This window comes from Nannospalax galili, unplaced genomic scaffold, assembly GCF_000622305.1.
Source record: "Nannospalax galili isolate Female #2095 unplaced genomic scaffold, S.galili_v1.0 scaffold747, whole genome shotgun sequence".
In the NCBI taxonomy this organism is placed as follows: Eukaryota; Metazoa; Chordata; class Mammalia; order Rodentia; family Spalacidae; genus Nannospalax; species Nannospalax galili.
Genome location: NW_008357686.1, coordinates 1,769,244 through 1,774,760, shown reverse-complemented (window position 1 = coordinate 1,774,760; position 5,517 = coordinate 1,769,244). Strand labels below are relative to the sequence as shown.

Here is a 5,517-nt window from a genome sequence, read left to right as displayed (position 1 = left end):
CAATAGAATCTACGAAATGGCGGACAAATGATTCCGCCTCTGGAGATAAACGTTAATTGGCAGTTCCCGTAGCCAATCGGGAATGGAACATCGAGCCCCTTGGGAGGCACCGAGCTCTGTCGGCTCGTTTCCGGCGGTCGCGCGCTCTTTTCTCGGGACGGTGGAGGCTGTGCAGCGTCGCCGTTAGTCTGAGCAAAGAACTGTCGGCTCTGGGTGAGTTTTGGAGCGTCTTGACTGACGTTTGGGAGGGCTATGGGGTTTCCCACGGCGACCCGTGAAAGAAGGGGCTAGAGCGAGGCGGAGTTTGAGGAGAGGATGTGGGTTCCAAGGCGCCCTGAGGCCTTGTTCCCGCTGGGAGCGGCCTCCGCAGCCCCCGCAGCCCACCCGCGGGCCCTGCTCGCTCCCCTCGCCTCGCTGGGGCGTTTAGACCGTTCCTCGTTCGCTTGCTTTCTCGCCCGGTTTCTTTGTGCCACTCAGCCCGGAGTAAGTTGGCGGCCTCAGAGCCGCGCCGGGCCCGAGGTTGTGGGGTCTATTATGCGAAAGCCTTGAAGTGTGGTGGTTGCAAGGAGGAGGCGCTTTGTCGGACGCTCCACCTCCTCAGCCCCGCGAGGCCATTAATTCCGAATGGGCCAGCGTGGGGCCTAGAGCTATGTTTCTTTGTGAAACTATTACAGTGGGATGTTCTGCTAGTTCAGACCCCCTGGCTTTCGGAGCAAGTTCTTGAACACCCCCTCCCCCCTTTTTTCCTCACAGTTTAGTTGTTTTTTTTTTTTTGAGCCATTTTTAGCATCGCTTTTCTAAATGAAACTTAGATTGATAGCTTTCCTTTCAAGGCTTTCCCAATTTGTGGAAGTCTTGTTGTAAGCTGACATCTTTTCTTTGTGATTTTTAACAGAAGTCGAGGTTAGAGAGGACTGGGAAGCACTTGCTGTGTTCAATCGAAGTGCAGGTAGGTGTAAAGGGGGTACATGGGGTTAACCAGATAAAGTTCAGGGTGCCCAGTTGAATAGACGACAGATTAATTTTTTGTGGACTTTTCATAGTATTTACGTAAACCGATTTTTAGTTAAAATTCTGAAATAAAAATGTAACTGTGCTGTTTTGTGGTGTTTTTTTTTTTCTTCTAACTTTGGCAATGGTTAGTTGTGGGGTAATGGTTAGATTTATATATTTTTTTCTAACTTCCTTGTTATTAAGTGAAAAGTTCTACGAAACTCAGCAAAGATTCTAACCGTGTCTGTATTTTACAGCTTTCAGGGTAGCCCGTGAGATGGCCATCTCAGTCTGGGAAATTTACACTGGCCTTGTCCACCAGTTTCTTCTTAATAGTTTGACTTCACAGAATTGAGAGTTGTTGATTTAGATTGCAGATATGTGTGACTAGGGACTCACCTAAACATTTGCTTTATTTTATTTTATCTTATTTTTAGTATTTTTGAGACAGGGTCTCCCTGTAGCGCCAGGTGGCCTGGAACTCACTATGTAGACCAGGCTGGCCTGGAACTCACAGGAACTCACAGAGATTCCCCGGCCTCCGCCTCTAGTGCTGGGCTTAAAGGCGTGCGCCACCATGCCCAGCTCTCACCTAAACATTTGTGCAGGTGTATCACATAACAATTGGTACATACAAGTCATGAATATGTATTTTCTCAAGAGTCGTTTTCATTATAGTTAATCTTAGGACTAAAGTAGACAAATTCTTGGTGATCTTTGTGCTGTCTTTTTGAAGTTGGATAGTTGGACGTTGATAAATTTATTGCTCCAGATTTCTGTACATACTTTGAAATTATATTGCTGGAGTTATTGATAGGAAGAACCCTTTTTTGCTCTTTTGAGACAGGGTTTCAATTCGTAGTCCTGGCTGGCCCGGAACATGCTATGTAGACCAGATTAGAGAGATCAGAGATCACCTGCCTCCAGAGATTGCCTGCATCTGCCTCCCTAGTGCAAGGCATGTGCCATCACACCTGTCTAGGAAGAAGTACTTCTTGCAACTTGGTACTTAGTAGGAACTGGATACAATAGTACTTTAGGTGCTTTATATACCTTCATCGTTGAATGCTTGGGGAAAGAGTACATGGAAGGGAAAGATAATACAAGCTAGCGTTGTGGGGATCTTTATTCAGAAACACAAAAGTAGGCAATTTGGTTATAAAAATTTTATGTTAGAGTCCTGAACAAGTGCTTGGCTTGTTCTTAGATGATAGCAAAGTGCTTTGTAGTATTCTCTCATTTAGGCCTTAACATAACCACCCGTGTAAGGTTGATAACTTGTCTCCATCCAGGTAACAAGAAATTAGGTGACATAGCCAGTATGATTGTTGGAGTTTCAATTGAATTGAAGGCCTACTTGATGCATAATGGTTTATGAGTTTTAGAGGTCAGTAGACCTGAATTCCATTCCTTTATGCCTGTGTGAGCTTGGATGGGTAAAGTATTTTTCTAGGTGTGTTTTCCTCATCATTATTATTTTGGGGGGGGGGTCTTTTTGAGACAGGGTCTCCCTGTAGCCCCAGCTCTCCCAGACCAGGCTGGCCTCGAACTCACAGAGATCACTTGCCTCTGCCTCCCTGTAGCCCCAGCTGGCCTGGAACTTAACAGAGATCCGCCCACCTCTGCCTCCCAAGTGCTGAGATTAAAGGCATTCACCGCCATGCCTGGCTTTTTCCTCATTCTTTTCTTTTAAAAAAGTATTTGTTATTTTTTTATTTTATGTGTATGAGTGTATTGCCTGCATGTGTGTAAGTACACCCATGTCATGTGCAATGCCCATGGAGGTCAGAAAAAGGCGTCAGATTCTCCCCAAGTTATAGGTGGTTGTTAGCCACCATACCTGGGTCCTCTGCAAGAGCAGTCAATGCTCTTAACCCTGAACCATCTCTCCAGCCCCTTTCCTCTTTTTTTTTTTTGGTCCTTTTGAGACAGGGTCTGCATTCTGTTCCTCGCCTAGATTCATTTACCACTGAGCTCTTCCATTGGCCCTGATAGTCATAATTTTTTTTTTGGAAACAGGATCTCTTTGTAGCCCCAGCTGGCCTGGAACTTGCTAAGTAAACCAGACTGGCCTCCATCTCACAGAGATCCACCTGCCTCCCAAGTGTTGGGATTAAAGGCAAGTGCCTACAAGCCCAGTTAATTTTTTCTTTTGTTTTTTTGAGACGAGATCTCCCTGTAGCCCCAGCTGGCCTGGAACTCAGAAATCTGCCTGCTTCTTCCTCCCTAGTGCTGAGATTAAAGGTGTACACTACCATGGCTTAGCTCTTTTATTTTTTGAGGCAGGGTCTCACTGACTTTTTATTAGTTTTTTGATGTTTAAATTTTTCTTAGAGTAAATTCTAGAAGTGGGAATTGCTGAATTGAAAAAGAATATGGACAAGTGCTCACAATATACCAATGAGTGAGTGGTTCACATTCATTAGTCCTCAGTCATATTGAGGAACAGATATTTTTATATGGATCTAATGACAGCCGAATAAACATACAAAATTTATTGTGTAGCACATAGTATTATGGCAGAGATTAAAACCTAAGTCTGTCGGGGCTGGAGAGATGGCTCAGCGGTTAAGAGCACTGACTGCTCTTGCAGAGGACCTGGGTTCAATGCCTGGCATCCACATGGCGGCTACGAACCATCCTTAACTCCAGTTCCAGGGGAATCTGAAGCCCTCTTCTGACCTCTGGCATTGCACGGACATGGGTGCACTCACATACATGCACACAATACACTCATACATAAAATAAAAATAATAAAATTTTTTTTACAAAAACCTAAGCCTATCAACCCCATAATCTATACTTTTACTCTGTTGATTATTATATCTGCAATATCTACAGTGAGGCTATTTTTTTAGGTGATGGAGAAGATCAAGACTTCATCTTTGTGATGATTAGACTCTGTTTCAGTGGTTTTGTTTTGCTTTTTGTAATTTTTTTTGAGATAGGGTCTCTATCCCAGGCTGGTCTCTATCTTGCAGTGATTCCTTCCCCTTTAGCCTTTCAAGTATTGAGGTTATAACTGGCCTGGAACGCACCTGCCTCTGCCTCTGCCGGGATTAAAGGCATATGCCACCATGCCCAGCCTGCTTTTCTTTTTTTAAATTTAAAAAGATTATTTTTTTGACTTTGTGAGACAGAATTTTCCCCAGCTGGCCTGGAACTGGAACTTGCTCCGTTTCTTTTTCTTCTTTTTTTTTTGGCCTGCATGTAAGTGTGTGCAGTGCCCACAGAGGCCAGAGGAGGGAATTGGAGATTTGGATCAACTAGACTGGAGTTAAAGGCAGTTGTGAACTGCCCAACATGGATAGAGGGAACTGAACTCAGGTCCTGGAAGAGCAACAAACACTTAATTACTTTTATTTATTTATTTATTTATTTGGTGTGTGTGTGCACGCTTGTGTCACAGCACGTGTAGAAGTGATAGGACAACTTGTGGCAGTCCTTTACCTTGTGGGTACTGGTGATTGAGCTCAGGTTGGTGGCAAGTGCCTGAACCTGCTGAGTCATCTTGCTAGTCCCTGTCATGCAATGCCTGCAGAGATCAGAAGAGGGCTTCAGGTTCACTGGAACTGGAGTTAGGGACAGTTGTTAGCTGCCATGTGGGTGCTGGGACTCGAGCCTGGGTCCTCTGCAAGAGCAGCCAGTACTCTTAACCACTGAGCCATCTCTCCAGCCCCTTCTTTGTGTTTTTAAAATGTGCTTTAATAATGCAATAGGGATAATTTGGGGGCAGTCATTTCAAATTTTTATTTTGATCTTTGTGGGACAGGGTCTCCCTGTAGCTCCAACAGGCTTGGAACTTGCTATGTAGACCAGTCTATCCTTGATCTCACAAAAATTTGCCTGCCTCTGCCTTCTCAGTCCTGGGATTAAGATGTGTGCCTCCACACCTAGATGTGGGAGTCAGTTTGGGGGAAAGATTTTTAAATATTTGTAGGATTGTTTTGCCACATGTGTGCAGTGCTCATAGAGATTTAGAACTGGAGTTAAAGTTGTGAGCTGCCCAGGGACCATTGCAGAAGAGGGGGCAGAAAGATTGTAATCCAGGGAGGAGGTGCATGACCATACAGAAATAGTCATACAGTCGCCTGGGACCTTTCTCTTATATAAACCTACAGCAGTAGTGTCAGCATGCACAAGACCTGTGCAAACTTAGGCAGACAAAAACCCAACACAGAACTGCGGAAATGAACAGCAAGCCCCAATCTTATTGGCAGCTTATTACTGCTGAGTGAGGACTTGAGGGGCGAGACTCTAGAGATAGGCTAACTGAACCCCTTGGATAAACTTTCGCTGAAGGACATCTCGGGACACTTTACATAGTAGGCCTTAATACAATGTATGAACAGAGTGTATAAACTCCAGTGGGAGGTGCTATGGGAGGGTGCCAAGGGGGTATATAGCACACAAAAATTCAATAAAAAACTTATAATAAAAACCCAAAAAGTTGTGAGCTGCCATGTGGGTGCTAGGAATTTGGGAGGGGAGGGGCTCTCTAAGCTTCCCAAGTGCTGGGATTTA

At 44.7% G+C, this 5,517-nt stretch overlaps 1 protein-coding gene across 1 annotated transcript in view; it reads left to right on the top strand.

Annotated features, from left to right (window-relative positions):
* The first annotated feature begins 77 nt into the window (after positions 1-77).
* Nono (non-POU domain containing octamer binding) overlaps positions 78-5,517 on the top strand; it is a 15,410-nt gene continuing 9,970 nt past the window's right edge. The window contains exons 1-2 of the mRNA XM_008855569.3: positions 78-213; positions 896-949. The gene's annotated coding sequence lies outside the window, so the exon portion shown is untranslated. The remainder of the gene's footprint in view (positions 214-895; positions 950-5,517) is intronic.